Below are 17963 nucleotides of genomic sequence, written 5' to 3' on the forward strand. Positions count from 1 at the left end.
ATTTGAGAGCAGCCTTCAACTTCCTGAAATAAGCTATTTTGAAATAGATCTGAGATAAGTGACGCAATTTGCATAGCGTGAATTGCATATCTTATTTTGAGTGTAAGGTGCTGTGGAGATGCACCCTAAGCAAGTCAATATTGTTGTCCCCATTTTAGAGATGGGTAAACTAAAGCATAGAGATGAGATGCCTTGTGCAAAGTAATTCCCAAAGCCAGGAGCTGAAGCCAGATCTCCTGAAGGGTAGGCCAGCACTCTATTCAGTAAGCCACATTGCCTCCCTGATATTGATTTATAGGCATCCCTGCGTGTAGCCAAACAATTTATTAACAACATACGTGGCTATCGTAACAAAAATAAACAAGCAGTGAAATTGGAGAGATGATTTTAGCCATTGGCTCAGGAACTACAGGGTTTGCATGATATTCAGCTTAGCTTCTGTAGTCCTGTTGTATCTCATCAAAGATCACCTAAAACTCTGAAGGAAGACAGTGATCAACAACCCCACTACTGCATCTCAAGGGATTTCTCTGCAAGAAGGATCACGCTCATTTGGGCAGGATGTGGCTTTTTGCAGGGGCAGGTCTCTGAGTATGAAGCAAACTCCCATAGGAGCTACGAGCCATCACAAAACTCACCACCTTCTGCATCCAGGATGTACCCAAAGGGACTGCATCCAGAGCCAGGTGCATTTCTTCATCTGTCTTTCTGACATACACACAGAGCTGCATGGACATTCAAAAAAAACCATCACCCAAACAAAAATGCTCCGCTCTCCCATGGGGACAGTATGGGTACGTCTAGACTACCGCGTTTTGTCGACGGAAGTTTTGTCGACAGATACTGTTGACAAAACTTCCGTCGACAAAGAGCGTCCAGACACATTGAGTTCTGTCAACAAAGCAAGCTGCTTTGTCAACAGAACTCCGTAGTCTGGACGCAACGTTACAGGCAATAACACCTTCTGTTGACAGAGTTCTGTCGACAGAAGGTGTTATGCCTCGTAAAATGAGGTATACCAGCGTCGACAAAACTGCTGAGTTCTGTCGACGTTATGTCCACTTTTGTCGACAAAACTAGGTAGTCTAGACACACCCTATGAGAGAAGGAACAATGCACATGGGGCAGATCTTAGTCTTGCTGTGTAAGGCATTGCTTGAAGGCACCAGGGTGTTTAGCTAACTCTCAATGGAAGCTAGAACTGGACATATCGTTGAGGACTTGAACCTTAGATACAACAGTGATGAGCACAAGGTAAGAAGTTGGTACAACACAGAACAGACAGTGCCTTAGGTGACCCATGGAAGGACTCTGGAAGGACTCCCTTGTGGCCCCACTAAAATTTTAAATTGCTAAATGGGGTGCCCACACATACCTCTCTGTCCCTCTGGATGGGTCCCCATGCATCTCCTTTCTCTACAGGCACTTGTTGTCCCTGGATGGTGCCCAAAATGGAGCACTCCCTTTTCAGAAGGGAGCAAAAGACTCATCATAGCTCCCTTGCTGGAGATCCAGCAGACACGTAAATTCCCTGGCACACCACATTAAATTCCCGCGCCATGCTCGGTGCCTACACAGCCTGGCTGTCGATCTATATAGCCACATGTTTAGACTGCTCAGGATCTGAGCACCGAGAGCAGTTTAGGTCTGGTGTCATGTAAAGGGACAAAGGGTGCATTTACACTGCGCGGCGTAACTCGAAATAAGCAACGCAAATTGAGCAACGTCAATTGCGTAGCTTATTTCAAAATTGGGAGCATCTACACAGCACTTATTTCAAAACAGAGCCCTCTTCCTCCAACTTCTCTTACTCCTCCTACAATGAGGGTTACGGGAGTCTAAGTAAGAAGTCTTCCAGCTTGACAGTATTGCAACATTACGTCAAAATAACTGCCTCTGTGTAGACGCAGACTAAGTTATTTCGAAATTATATTGCTGTGTGGACGTACCCAAAGTGACTGCAGCCTTTTGGAGTGATAAGGCGCCATTACTGTTCATTCCAGGGTACGTCTAGACTTCAGGCTTTTGTCGATTGAAGTTTTGTCAACAGATACTGTCGACAAAGTTTCTGTCGACAAAAAGCGTCTAGACTACATCCAGTTCTGTCGACAAAGCAAGCTGCTTTGTCGACATGACAGTGTACACACAAAGGACAGTGTAGATGCAATAACACCTTCTGTCAACAGAATTCTGTCGACAAAAGGCATTATTCCTCGTAGAATGAGGTTTACAGCCATCGACAAAACTGACGAGTTCTGTCAACGTTATGTCGACAGAACTCAGCGGCAGTGTAGACGCAGGTATAGTTTTGTCGACAAAAGTCCACTTGTCTCCACAAAACCCTGTAGTCTAGACACACCCCCAGTGGCTGCCACTTGCCCATGATTTCAGGCCCTAAGATAACAGGCACCAGTAAAATCAAGGGGAAGGAGATCAGAAAAAACAAGGATCTATTAAGAATTGCCTGCACGACGGAGAGGCATTTCGAAATGAAGAGTGGCTTAGCATGCAAACAAGATTAAATTCCTGATGCAAAGGAATAAAAAAAAGTTGAAACAAAATTGGTAACGGACCTTTGGGATTATCTCTAGCTGGGGTTATGTTTTCCAATGTGCATTACTTTGCACTTATCAGCATTGAATTTCATCTGCCACGTTGTTGCTAATTTGTGAGATCCCTTTGTAATTCTCTGCAGTCGGCTTTGGAGTTAGTATCATCAGCAAACTTTGCCCCCTTCTCCAGATCACTAACAAATACGTGAACTATCACTTGTCCCAGAGCAGATCCTTGTGGGGCCCAGCTATTTTCCTTCCTCCTCTGTGAAAAAAAGGCTGTTTATTCTTACAATCATTTCATGTCTTCTCTCCAGTTACCAATGCATAAGAGGGTCTTGGGACCATATTCAAGGTTTTCTGAAAGTCCAAGTACTCTATATCAAATGGATCAACTTTTTTGCATGCTTGTGGAGACTCTCAACAAAAGGTGAAGTATGATTTCCCTTTACAAACGCCCTGGTCTCTCTTTCCCAACATACACGTACACCCACATCTGTGTATCTGATCATTCTGTCCCTCACTATAGCGTCAACCAATTAGCCTGGGACTAAAGTTAGGGTTATCCACCTGTACTTAACTCTGCATCCCTTTTAAAAGTGCAACGTTGCATTCGCTATCTTTCACACATTTTGGTTCCGAGGCTAATAGAAGCAGGTTACATATACAGCTAGTAGCTAAGCAATTCGTATTTGAGTTCCTCCAGAACTCATGTGTGAATACCATCTGGTTCTAGTGACTTGTTATGGTTTAATTTACCAATTTGTTCCAAACTCTCCTCTATTGACACCTCAATTTGAGACAGTTCCTCCAATTTGTCACTTAAAAAGCATGGCTCGTGTCCCCTGCAGTGAATACTGGAACAAAGAATTCATGTATCTTCTCTGCAACCAGCCTTGTATTGAGTGCTCCTTTAAAACCCTGCTTATGCACTGATCCGACTGATTGTTTAACAGGCTTCCTGATTCTGATATACTTAGATGTGTGTGTGTGTGTGTGTGAGAGAGAGAGAGAGAGAGAGAGAGAGAGAGAGAGAGAGAGAGAGAGAGAGTTTTGGCTTTCTCTAGTTGCTCTTCAAATTCTTTTTGGCCTGCTTAATTATACTTTTACACTTGACTTGCCAGAGTTTATGTTCCACATTCTCCACAGCAGGATTTTAATTCCAAGGATTAACCATTGTATTTTTGTCCTAAACTGTCTCTTTTAGTCTCTTGGGTAGCCATGCTGGCATTTTTTGATCCTCTTACTGTGTTTTGGTTGGTTGGTTGGTGCTTTTTTCTTTTTAATTGGATTATGCATTTAGTTTGAGTGTCTATTATGTAGGGGCAATGAAAAGTCCTGTGGCACCTTATAGACTAACAGATTTATTTGAGCATAAGCTTTTGTGGGCAAAGACCCACATTGTCCATAATGTGCCACGGGACTTCTTGTTGTTCTGGCAGATTCAGACTAACATGGCTACCCCTCTGATATTATGTAGGATTTTTTTTAAGTTTCTATGCAGTTTGCAGGCATTTCACTCTTCTGGCTGCTTCTTTTAATTTCCATTTAACCAGCTTCCTCATTTTTATGTAGTTCCCCTTTTTTAAATTAAATGCTACTATGGTGTGCTTCTTTGGTATTTTCCCTTTACAAGGATGCTAGTTCTTACCAAGCACCATTAGCTGTTACCACGTAAGAAAGAAATCTTGGAGTCACCACGGATAGTTCTCTGAAAACATCTGCTCAATGTGCAGTGGATGTCAATAAAAGCTAACATGATGTTAGGAAATTAGAAATTAAGAGAGAAAATATCATAATGCCACCATATACATCCATTACATACCTATACTGTGCATGCACTTCTGGACACCTCCTCTCAAAAAAAGACATTAAAATTGGAAAATTGCTATAGAGAAGGGCAACAAAATAATTAGAGATATGGAACAGATTCCATGAGGAGAGATTAAAAAGACCGGGGCAGTTCAACATAGAAAATAGTGACCTTACGGGGGAGATGACAGAGATCTACAAAGCCGCGATGTGGAGGAAATGCAGAGTGTTATTTCCCTTATCACATAACACAAGAACCAAGGGTCACCCAATAACATTAATAAACAATAGGTTTAAAACAAATATAAGGAGTTAAAGTTCAGTTCACATGTGGGGCTCATTCCCCGGGGATGTTTTGAAGGCCAAATCTAACCGGGTTCATAAAAGAATTAGATGAAATTCTGGAGGACAGCTCCATCAGTGGCTCAAAACGGTCAAGGAAGTAATCACATGTTCTAAGTATCCCTAAATCTCCAACCCCCAGAAACCAGACCCGGGCAATGGTAGGCAGATTAATTGATAAATTGTCTTGTTCAGTTCTGAAGCGTCTGGCACTGGCTGCTTTTGAAAGCAGGATTCTGGGTTAGATAGATCCAGTCTGGCCATTCTTATGTTGCAGGGTAGAGCCCAAGGACTGAACCTGGGAATCTTTTGATGACTATTAACAGCTAGTTCAAATCACGGACAAGCCCTGACTTGTAACTGCCACCAGGTGGATTCAAAGCAGGGACCTCTGGAGCTTAGTGTAGGAGTCTCTACATCTTGAGCTAGCAGCTTAGGCTGTCAAGCTCATTCATTCTGAGCTCTTGCTGCAAGTGGTCTAGGTGCCATTCAGCTTCCACACAGATTCCTATCTACACACACAGACATTATATACTCACATAAACAGTGTACACAGGATCAACAAACAATAAGCTCCCATTCAATACCCCACATGGCTCCCTTTCATACCAATTTCTGGGGCCAACACCCCCACCTAGGGGTGCAGCGGCGATCTGGCTACTTCCCTCCAATTCAGTAATGTGACACCAATGTAGAACTAGCCCAAGAACAGGCCCACCGACAACATGCCTAGAAAAGGATCTGAGCATCCTCAGGCACTTTGGTACGTTGTATCGCTGAGGAAAGGTATCTTTGTTACATGGATGACATTGGAAGCTTGGTAGCGTTTTGTATTTCAATAAACAATTAGGCTACGTCTAGACTGGCATGATTTTCCGCAAATGCTTTTAACGGAAAAGTTTTTCCGTTAAGAGCATTTGTGGAAAAGAGCGTCTAGATTGGCACGGATGCTTTTGCGCAAAAGCACTTTTTGCAGAAAAGCGTCCGTGCCGATCTAGACGTGGTTTTGCGCAAGAAAGACCATTTTCACCATCGGGGCTTTTTTGCGCAAAACTGTCCTGAGCTGTCTACACTGGCCCTCTTGCGCAAATACATTTGCGCAAGAGGGCTTTTTCCCGAACGGGAGCATCTTAGTATTTGCGGAAGAACACTGACAATCTTACATCAGCTCATCAGTGTTCTTGTGCAAATTCGAGTGGCCAGTGTAGACAGCTGGCAAGTTTTTCCGCAGTCTAGATGTAGCTCTTTAGTCCTTATAATAATGAATTTGGCTGTTGACTGGGGATCACATTGGCTGACTGAATGCATGGCAAAGCAGGGCACGGTTGGGGATGACCCCTTTTAAAATTACAACAACCTGCTGTTCAAGACAGACGGTTTCCATGGGTGGGAGTGCAACCAGCATAGCGGCTGGGAGCAAGACTTCTGGCTTGGATAGTATCAGAGGGGTAGCCGTGTTAGTCTATAAGGTGCCACAGGACTCCTCACCACTTTTGCAGATTCAGACTAACTGAAATGTTGGAGCATAAGCATGCATGCATCTGACGAAATGGGTCTTTGCCCATGAAAGTTTATGCTCCAATACTTCAGTTAGTCTATAAGGTGCCCCAGGATTCCTCGCTGCTCTGGCTTGGATAGAAAGACTCACACTAGTGAAGCTCAAGAGAATGTGCTAAACGAGCAGTGTGGAGAATGCAGGTCATGTTTTCTAGACCTTTAATCAGCAGCCGTGTTAGTCAAGGATTGTTAGTCGCTAAGGTGCCACAGGACTAGTTGTTTTTAAAATTACAGACTAATATGGATTAACCTGCAAGAGCTAATAATGAAGTGCCTGGTGCTCTCTTTAATAATAGTGGGCATGAAACTTAGCTGGCAAGTTTTTCCGCAAAAGCAGCTGCTTTTGCGGAAAAACTTGCCGGCTGTCTACACTGGCCGCTTGAATTTGCGCAAGAACACTGACGATCTCATGTAAGATTGTCAGTGTTCTTGCGGAAATACTATGCTGCTCCCGTTCGGGCAAAAGCCCTCTTGCGCAAATGCTTTTGCGCAAGAGGGCCAGTGTAGACAGCTCAGGACTGTTTTGCGCAAAAAAGCCCCGATGGTGAAAATAGCGATTGGGACTTTCTTGCTCAAAACCGCGTCTTGATTGGCACGGACACTTTTCCACAAAAAGTGCTTTTGCGGAAAAGCGTCCGTGCCAATCTAGACGCTCTTTTCCGCAAATGCTTTTAACGGAAAAACTTTTCCATTAAAAGCATTTGCGGAAAATCATGCCAGTTTAGACGTAGCCAGTGAGCAGAAGGTGAGTCCCCTAAGTCTACCCTTTGGTGTCAAAAAGACAGATTTGTAAATGATCAGGGAAGTGGCTAGCAGCCCAAAGACGGGACAAGTAAAGGAATTCGTGAGCCACAGAATCAACCTACTGGAGCTGCACAATGTATCACCTTGAACTTCTCAGATGAAGACACTAAAGAACATCAAAATCCTTTTATTGTTCTGATTACTACTGAGCATGTCCAGATTTGAAGCTCCACCCATTTTCTCACTTTTTTTACAGAGTCCGAGCCAACCCCTCTATGCTGCATGTTTAGATTTTCATTCCCTTTGAATTTTTGTCTCGCGTCTAAATCCTAACAGAGCCTTTTGAAAATAACTTTGTGTTTATTTATAATGCTTTGAATATTTAACTCAAATCATCTTTATTTATGATCTGTGACATGGGTCACCATGCACTTGAAGTTATTGCTGGCCATTGGTATCTGAAATGGAAATTCAGAATTGATTCCCTCCTTGGCTAGTCGGCTTTGAAGAAAGTCCTCTAAAATGCAAACAGTTTAACCTTTTGTATTTATTGGACTCGGTAATCTTGTCCCTATCGGCCCTAGATTCAGCTATTTTTATTTCACATATAAGCCAATATTTTCATTAAAACTGAGTTGCCTTTTGAAAACCGTCAGAGAATCTTATTTTCCTCCTTATTTAAGAAAAGTTAGAATTAAGAACAAGCAATTGATGTATGACAAAAAGATTCACTTCATGTCTTGCTAAAAGGCTATCTTGAATCCTTTACCTTTTACTTCTGTGATGTACCACCCTGCAGCATCATAATTCTGTACAAGTGCTGCTACCCATGTGGATGAAAAGGAAGACCAGGGTGCAAAAGGTTAATTAAAACACTCAAAGAAGAATAGGAAGGACAATTAGAATGCAACTCCCAGCAGCAGGACTACCTTTAGCTTTATAGGATATTTTACAGCTGGTCTTTGCTAAATGGAAAACGATTTTTATGTCACCATAAACTATATTTAATTGTCGTTTTTGCTGCAGAAGTGAGTGCATTTTTATCTTCTTTCCATGCCAAGTTTTGTCCCAAATATCTGAACTTGTTTCCTCCATTTCATGATTGTTTTGAGTCCAATCACTACAGAGACCTACAGAGACTTTGGGTTTGTGGGTGTGTACCTCCTGCTAAGAATATTCATCAAATTCTGAGTTCTTTCAGCCACAGGATCCTAAGCAGCTGTCACTGCTACATCTCTCGCCCTCTTATTTTCCTTTGCTTGCTCCACAGTGATGTGCTTTCAGGGCACGTCTACGCTACACATAAGATTGACGCTGCCACGGTCAACCTTCCGGGGTTCAATTTAGCAGGTGTAGTATAGACCCGCTAGATGGATCTCAAAGAGTGCTCCCGTTGGCACCAGTAGTCCTACTCCTTGCTCTCATCGACCTCTTGCTGTGTAAATGGGGATTTAGGATACATCGACTCTAGCTACGTAATTTATCTCACTTCAACCTTCCCATGCCGTGTAGACCAAGCCTCAGAGAGTCTGCAAGTTCTCTTGTTACAACACTGCTGGTACCTCCCATCCCTAAGGGTATGTCTACTCTGCACAGCTATTTTAGAATACTGGACATATCCCGGAATAGCTACCCTGTGTCTACACAAGCCACCTGTTATTTCAAAATATTTTTCAAGATAAGGAAAAAAAATTATTTCTTAAAATAAGGAATAAGGGATCTTTCGGAAAAGGCTTTATTTTCTGAAAAATCCCCGTCTGGACTGGCGCTTTTTCCGGCAAAGCTCCGAGCCGGAAAAAAGCGGCAGCCATGTTTATGCAAATGAAGCTGGGGGGATTTAAATCCCCGCTTCATTTGCAATTGTGAGGTGTCTAATTTGCATCCCTTTTACGGAAAAGGGATGCAGTCTAGACACAACCAAGGAGACCAGTGCGGGAGGTCTATGTTGGATATTAGGAAAAACTATTTCCCTAGGGCTGTGTCCAGACTCAGGGTTTTTTTCGGGAAAAGTAGCCTTTTTCCGAAAAAACTTCACCTGCGTCTAGACTGCAGCCGCATTCTTTCGAAATTAAATCGAAAGAACACGGCTTTTCTTTCGACGGCGGTAAACCTCATTTCACGAGGAAGAACGCCTTCTTTCAAAAGTGCTTCTTTCGAAAGAAGGCGTTCTTGAATGTAAATAGGGCTTCTTCGAAAGAGAGCATCCAGACTCACTGGGTGCTTTCTTTCGAAAAAGCGGCTTGCTCTTTCGAAAGTTCCGCTTGCAGTCTATACGCTCTCTTTCGAAAGAGGCTTGCAGTCTAGACATAGCCTAGGAGAGTAAGGAAGCACTGGGATGGGTTCCCTAGGGAGGTGGTGGAATCTCCATTCCTAGAGGTTTTTAAGTCTCAGCTTGACAAAGCCCTGGCTGGGTTGATTTAGTTGGGATTGGTCCTGCCTTGGGCAGGGGGCTGGACTTGATGACTCCTGAGGTCTCTTCCAATCGTAGACGTCCATGATTCTATGACACCAGGAAAAGGTCTCTCAGCCACTAAAAAAGGAACATTCACTGGGTGTGTCCATAACCTGGAGGTCCCAGCTATGGGCCATGAGGCCATTGCATGTGCGCCTATATGGACTCATGACTGGATATTACAGAAGCTAGCATGCATCCAGGTTGCTTGAAGTGGGTTGTGCCCACGAAAGCTCATGATACTATTTATGTATTTTTGTTAGTCTCTAAAGAGTACATCTAGACTACAGGCTTTTGTCGACAGAGGCTTTGTTCTGTCGACAAAGCAAGCCGCTTTGTCGATATGAGAGTGTAGACGCAAAGGACAGTGCAGATGCAATAACACCTTCTGTAGACAGAACTCTGTCGACAAAAGGCATTATTTCTTGTAGAATGAGGTTTACCACCGTCGACAAAACTGTCAAGTTCTGTTGCCGTTATGTCGACAGAACTCAGCGGTAGTGTAGATGCAAGTATAGTAAACCCTGTAGTCTAGACACACCCTAAGGGACTACAGGGTCATTGTTGGTTTTTTTTTAGTTGTTCTAGGATGCCAACACCAGGGGTATGTCTAGACTACATGGCTCCGTCAATGGAGCCATGTAAAATAGTTTACTCGGCATAGTCAAAGAAGTGGGGATTTAAATAATCCCTGCTTCCTTAAAATAAAAATGGCTGCCGCGCTGTGCCGACGATCAGCTGATCCGGCACAGCGCGGCAGTCTAGGCTTCCCTTGTCAACCTCGCCGCGGGTAGGTTTGCGCAAAAAGAAAATGTTCACCCTTCTTGTTTTTGCGCAAAAACTCTTAGCACAAAAACGGAGCTGCAGAAAATATGCAAATGAGATTGCAACTCATGCAAATGAGTCCCTCATTAGCATATTTTTGCCAAGAAAACTTTTAGTGTAGACATAGCCTCAGTCATGGATTTACAAGTAGCCATTCTTCTACAAAGCAATGTCACTAAACCAATTACAGAGAGACTCTGCAGAACTGGAATTTATCTACAGATTTGACACCGTTTCCCTGGGCCTAAATGAAGACATTAAACTGGTTGGCATGTTACAGAGCCAATTTCTCCTGCCATTAACATCTGCATTTCTACACTGAAAGCTATGTATGAGACACATCCAGCCCTCTTAATTAGCCACATTAACACGGGTGCTACAGTTGACAGCTACTTCTTTAGTTGTTCTATATATCTCTTGGTATCTGTTAGTTCCACTCTAACTCATCTGATGAAGTGAGTTTTGCCCATGAAAGCTTATGAGCCTATATTTTTGGTTATATAGTCTCTAAGGTGCCACAGGACCACTCCTTTTCAAAGTTACAGACTAACACGGCTACGCCTCTGAGATTTTTCATCATGCTGTATGTGAAATGCTTGGCCTGTCTACTTCTTTCTAGCTACTACTTTTCTATTACAAAGGCTAGGATGGATAGAAAGAGATCTAAGAACTTTGGCCTTTAGTTAATAAACAATGCGCAGTAGAGGTGATCTGACCACAAGAGAAGCACTGAAGAAAAGAAGCAAAAGCCTAGAAAGCAGCAAGAAATACCATGAAACATAACTGCCTCTGTGGAGTATCAAAATGCACTCCTCCCTACTTTGTTAGTTTTGTTTCGTTTGTATGAAAATGCTCGTAATTAGCAAGATTTCCATAAATTAGGTGGTATCATGCTAGCAAAATGCTATGGTTCTTGCACAAATCAAAGGGCTTATGTCTATAAAGTCTCAAATCATCTTGAAATTTAATTATCAAAATTTATTGTTCACTTTCTATTTGTGGTTATTTTTCTTTCTCAGTAGATGCCCCGAGACAAGAAATAATTGCCATGAAAAGCAAACATGGCTCCCTAAGGTAACCAGCAACAGGGTTATTTATCGGCTAATAGGGTAGCTCGCTGTTTGATATCATGCAAATTCCTCATCATTATGGAGATTTAATTTAGACCTTTCATTTCTTTTTCACTTTTCTCAAACGTCTTGCAGTTGCTGAGAGTTATCCGTTAGCTCCAGAATTGTAATTCTGATTTTGGACCTGCAGCATTGTCATGAAAATACCTGCCGCTTCATGCTATGAAGGACCGAATGCGGCACAGTCTTCCCGCCACTGCAAAGCAATATAAAGAAATTGAGTTTTAATAGCAGGCATAATAATGTGCGAACACTTTAGCTTGTTCCTCAGTGGGAGAGCCGGGAAGAAGGATAAATGAGAAGATGTTCTGATGTCCGATTCTAAGAGTCTGAAGTCCCCGCCCCCCGTGGATTGCTAACCGCCCATCCTGTGGAGAAGTTGTCAAATGAAGGGCCCCTCCTCGTGGGTGGCATTAAAAGATTCCAAGCACGGTTTTCCCAACAGTCAGCTTGTTACACTTAACAACCTAAGCAAATTCCCATGTGGATAACTATACTATAACGAAATGTCTCTGCTCCGTTTACTGTCTGAAGCCACAGTCCTGTAAAGCCATCAAAGAAGACAGCTCCCATCCCCTGGAGCCAATGAATGAATGATTGTATGTTTGGGCCAGCTGAAAGCAATTGCACTGGTTGCTCCTGGGGAATACGAATCAGATAAAGCCATAGGACTCGACTTGTGCTGTGAAACGAAACGGGACCTTTCTCCTAAGACTTTGGTCTCATGCTGCCACACTTACTTCACTTGCATCTCTACAAAGGATCTCATGGGATGCAACAAGGGGACCCATGTGAGGCGGTGTGTTTCTTGTGATTCAAGGACCCTGCAGAACTCTGGGAACTCTGCAGAACTTTGAGGACACTGCAGAACTTTGGGCTCTGGATTGAGCTTTTCTGATGTGTCAGTTTGGGAGAATTTTAGCTCATGCAATCCCACTCATGGCTCATGCTCTGGTTAAAATACACCTGCAGTGAAGGGAATCTCACATGGAAGCGAAGGGATCCCGGCCTCTGAATTAAAAGAGCTTTGTCTCAATCTCTCTCGCAGACGTCCCCACCTCTGCTATTATCTGGAATTTCCCCAGATCTCATCTGGCTGATATCTTAATACAGTATTGGTAGTTCTGTGCACACATTGGGGAGAAAAATAGACTCATAGAACACTAGAACTGGAAGGGACCTCGAGAGGGCATCAAGTCTAGTCCCCTGCCCTCACGCCAGGACCCAGCACCATCTAGATCGGGATGGCCAATCTGTTACAGGCAAAGAGACAGAATAGTGGTGGACATAGCGCAAAGAGCCAAGGGAAAAAAGTTGTCGAGCAAAAAAAAAAGGGGGGGGGAACACTGTCCCTTTAAATGAAAACTCCGGTTTGGCTTTTTGGCCACATCAGGCTCCCATTGACCAACGCCATCTTGCTTCGCTGCACCAAACGGCTCCCATGCATCCGGTGAACATGGAGAACAGGGGGCCGGGGACTCTTTGTAGGGCCTCAGGGGCGGCTTAGCAAGCCACGGGGTATGCTTCATGAGCCACACTTTCTGCGGTTAGAATCGCATGCTGCTCGTGAGCCACGGGTTGGCCACCCCTGATCTAGATCATCCCTGACAGGCGTCTGTCCAACCTGCTCTTAAATATCTCCAGTGATGGAGATTCCACAACCTCCCTAGGCAATATATTCCAGTGTTTAACCACCGTGAAAGGAAGTTTTCCCTAAAATCCAACAGAAACCTCCCTTGATCCAATTTAAGTCCACTGCTGCTTGTCCTTGTCATGAATGGGAGCTGCAAAGGAGAGCCTAACTTACCTGGAGAGCCAGGAAAAGATTAAGCTAACTGAAGCTATTCTGCACCTGAGGGAGGGGGCTTTGGGCATTGAGCCAATGAAATGCAGCTAAAGAATTTCAAAGTGGGGGAAGCTGTCTCCTTTATTTGAGAGAGAGAGGAATCTTCTCCAGGCATGGAAGGAAGAAATGATCTGCCCCAAAACAGATCCCCTGGATTCCTCAGAATGTATGAGTAGGAAAAAGTTTAGGTATTCCGTCAGGTTTATTGGTTTCCATGTTTAGAATTTGGAAGTTATGTCTGAGCTGGTTAATTGTCTTTTGCTTTTCTCTCTTGTAACCAAGAGTTAATCCCAAGAAGAATCCCTGAGTTTTGTTTCAATTCATGGCTTTTTAACACCTAGTCCTTTGCTATGCTTGCAACGATAGTTTTGTTTTAATAATAAAAGTGTTTTCTTTTTGTTGTTGTTCCATTAAACAGAATTGGTTGATCTTTTGTGTCCTTAAACTTAAGTGCCTGGCTGCAGACATGTTACCAGAAAAAGAGCACAGGTTCCTTGTTCTCTGAGAGAGTATGCTTGTTTGTTTTCCAACTGTGTGAGGAAAGGAGTTTGGGGAGTTTTGCCCTCAGAGAAGAGATTGCCAAGTGATTTCTTCCCTGGAAAAAGATTTGGACACTCGGTGGTGACAATACCAAATGGATTTCAGGGGAAACTGGAATAAGAAAAACTTTTCTTTGTTTCTGGGAACTGCAGAGACAGGATCTGACAGTGTTTTTATTTTACTAGCCAGTCCCCATTATCTACACTCCAAGTACCAAGTTGGGGAAGTAAGCCATGACTGTCCTATCCTCAGAGGCCAAGGAGAACAATTTTTCTCTCCCCTCCTTGTAACACCCTTTTAGGTATTTCAAAAATGCTGCCATGTCCTCTCTCGGTCTTCCATAGGTTGTGTTGTGGAATCTCCATCACTGAAGATATTTATGAGCGGGTTAGACAGACACCTGTCAGGGATGGTCTAGATGATGCTGGGTCCTACTGTGAGGGCAGGGGACTGGACTCGATGACTTCTTGAGGTCCCTTCTGGTTGTAGTGTTCTGTGAGTCTATGATCAATATTCTTTTAACATGAGGCATGTGCAAGGTAGATATGTTGACCTGCAAGAGTGGTTTGAAACATCAGGACTGTGTCAGGGGTCCCTCTGATTGGGATGGGCCACCCCAGAATATGTGTTGTAAAGTCAAAGGATGGAGGCACACCACTAGGGGACGAAGTGTGATCTGAAACCTGGAAGAGGTATAGTCTGGGATGCAAAAGTTCCTAAAAAAGGGTATGTTCCGAGCCCAAGGACTGGCCGGGATTCTGAAAGGATGGGGGGAAGACCACACCGCATCAGTCTCCATGGCTTAGAAAAAGGAAGGGGGCTATGAAAAAAAAACTTTCCAGGGCTTGAGGTGTTACAAGAGTTCATTCCCAGGGGTTCATTGTAAAAATTAAGATAAAAAACACTGGGACTTTTCAGTTTAGAAAAGAGAAGACTAGGGGGGTATATGATAGAGGTCTATAAAATCATGACAGGTATGGAGACAGTGAATAAGGAACAGTTATCTACTTGTTCCCATAAGAACTAGAGGTCACCAAATGAAATTAAGTGGTAGCAATTTTAAAACAAACAAAAGGATATTTTTCTTCACACAGCGCACAGTCAACTTGTGGAACTCCTTGCCAAGGGATGTTGTGAAGACAAGGGCTGTGTCTACACTGGGCCACTTATTCCGGAAAATCAGCCGCTTTTCCGGAATAAGCTGCGAGCTGTCTACACTGGCCCTTGAATTTCCGGAAAAGCAACGACGCTCTTCTGTACAAAATCAGCCGCTATTCCGGAAAAACTATTCTGCTCCTGCTCGGGCATAAGTCCTTATTCCGGAACACTGTTCCGGAAAAGGGCCAGTGTAGACAGCCCAGTAGTCTTTTCCGGAAAAAAGCCCCGATCGCGAAAATGGCGATTGGGGCTCTTTTCCGGAAAAGCGTGTCTACATTGGCCACAGACGCTTTTCCGGAAAAAGGGCTTCTCCGGAAAAGTAGACGCTCCTTTTCCGGAAAAACTGAAAAGGGAATCGTATTCCGTTTTAAGCAGTTCCGGAAATTCATGCCAGTGTAGACACAGCCTAGGACTTTAGCAGGGTTCCAAAAAAACTAGATAAATATTGATGGACCTAACCTCCATGAATTTATTAGCTAGGATGGGTAGGGATGGTGTCCTTAGCATCTCTTTGTCAGGAGAGAGGTCACTTGATGATTCCCTGTTCTGTTCACTGCCTCTGGGGCATCTGGCATTGGCCACTGTTGACAGACAGGATACTGGTGGGTATTCTTTCAAGGCTGCTGCAGAAATCCCCATAGCTCTACTCCAGACTGAATTAACAAATGTACAGAAGAACAAAACATCAGAATAGCCACACTTACATAGACCTTTGGTCTGACCTAGTGTGGCCATTCTGATGTTATATTCTTCTGTACGTTTGTTAATTCAGTCTGGAGTAGAGCTATGGGGATTTCTGCAGCGACCTTCAAGGAACACCCGCTTTGCACCTTGGGGCAGCCCTGCCGCTGCTCCCTTGTGACAGTGCCTCCGAGAGGAAATGTCCATAGAAGAAACTTGTTGGCAAGAGCAAGTACCTGAGACCAGACGGTAGGAGGCCTGGGGTGGTGGTGCACTCCCAGGGAAAGGTCTGAGAGGTGCTATTCCCAGGTCCCTTTTCCAAGGTCAAGCTGCCCGTGCGGTTGATAAAATCGTTTCCAGCCATGGGACCGGGATGAGCGGCTGACACAAGCGGCACAGGCTCCTCGTCAGCCATGTCCTCGCCGCCGCGCAGATGCTCAGACCATATTGTGGCTGATGCCGCTTGCCGTTCTGATATTGTATCCTAATGAAGCATATAATGTGCCAATTTACAGCGTGGGCTGACGTCTTCATAAGGAGCGGCACAGCGATTGCCGACATGGTGAGATTCTTGTGCTGGCTCTCCTCAGAGAGCCTAGTTTCTGTTCCAACTACTAGCTGCCCCCGCAGTGACCCTTATAGACTCATAGACTCATAGACTTTAAGGTCAGAAGGGACCATTATGACCATCTAGTCTGACCCCCTGCACAGTGCAGGCAACAGAATCTCACCCACCCCTCCTAGAATAATCCTCTCACCTAGATCTCAGATATTGAAGCCTTCAAATACTTTGAAGACCTCAAGATGCAGAGAATCCTCCAGCTGTGATCTGTACCCCATGCTACAGAGGAAGGCGAAAAACCTCCAGGGCCTCTGTCAATCTACCCTGGAGGAAAATTCCTTCCTGACTCCAAATATGGCGATCAGCTAAACCCTGAGCATGTGGGAGAACGGACACCGTGCGGCAGTCGCACTGAAGTAGAATCAGCTGAGTAAAAGACATTCCCCCGGAGCTGGGAAGGCTGGACTGTCATCTTCTAAGCCTCTCTGTGTCTCATTCTTCTCTCAGGCTACGTCTAGACTGCATCCCTCTGCCGACAGAGAATGCAAATCAAGCACGTCGAAAGTGCTAATGAAGCGGGGATTTAAATATCCTGTGCTTCATTAGCATAAACATGGCCACCGCTTTTTTCCGAAACAGAGGATTTTCGGGAAAAAAACGGCAGTCTAGACGCGGATCTGTTGAAAATAAACCCTTTTTCGACAGATCCTGTATTCCTCAAAAAATGAGGTTTACAGGATCTGTCAAAAAAAGACTTTATTTTTCAAAACATCCGCATCTAGACTGCCGTTTTTTTGGGGTTTTTTTTTTCAAAAAAGGGCCGTTTTGAAAAAATAGTGGCGGACATGTTTATGCTAATGAAGCATGGGATTTTTAAATCCCATGCTTCATTAGCAATTTCGACATGCCTAATCTACATCTCTCTGTCGACGGAGAGGTGTAGACTAGACGTAGCCTCATTTACCCCAGCAGAGTGACTCCAGTTTTGCCCCAGAGTATTTGGAGGTGAATCAGACCTGAAGTGATGTATCTAATCTGTTCTACTGAGGGCACGTCAATGGCTTTCTTCAGTAAGTTGTCCCCGTTATTCACAGAATTCATTATTATTCCAGTTTCCCTCAGAGCTAGATTAAGTTTGCCTTTCTTTGGCTGAAGGTCACTGTACCACTGAGAGGGCGAGAAAAGTGGTCTATTTGTTCACATCAAGAACTGGAGGTCAGAACACTTGGGTTCTCTTTCCAGCTGACACAGAAAAGTGCCGTGACATGCCCTGCACAAGGTCATTTAGACCTGGTGTTCCTACAACTCACATCTCCCATTGATCCCAGAGAGAGCAGTGGGCGTTCGACACTTATGATAAACAGAACCTTGTTCTGTGATTCCATTCATCCCTCTGAGAACGGTTGCTGGGCTACCCCAGCAAGAATCCTGGCTTTTCTTATGCTTTGTAAAGTCGAGATCTCCAAGCAAAAAGGGGGAATAAAAATGCCCATCTGTGTTCAAAAGTCTATTCTGACACATTATAAAGACCTTGTTATACAACCTTGTTACCGGTCCTTCATTTACATGACTATGACTCGCGTCTCCTGTCACAGCCATGTGTGCACAATGGGGAGAGACACAGTAGCTAAACTTCTCGCTCACAAAGGTTGGTAAGTGTTTTCTGATCTTGATTGAATATTCATGTCGATTGCGGGTGAATATATTGGCTCCATGTGTATAACTCCTAGGAGATCACGAAGACAATGCAAAGATGATTCAT

This window comes from Pelodiscus sinensis, chromosome 5, assembly GCF_052426305.1.
Source record: "Pelodiscus sinensis isolate ZL-2025 chromosome 5, ASM5242630v1, whole genome shotgun sequence".
Classification (NCBI taxonomy): Eukaryota; Metazoa; Chordata; order Testudines; family Trionychidae; genus Pelodiscus; species Pelodiscus sinensis.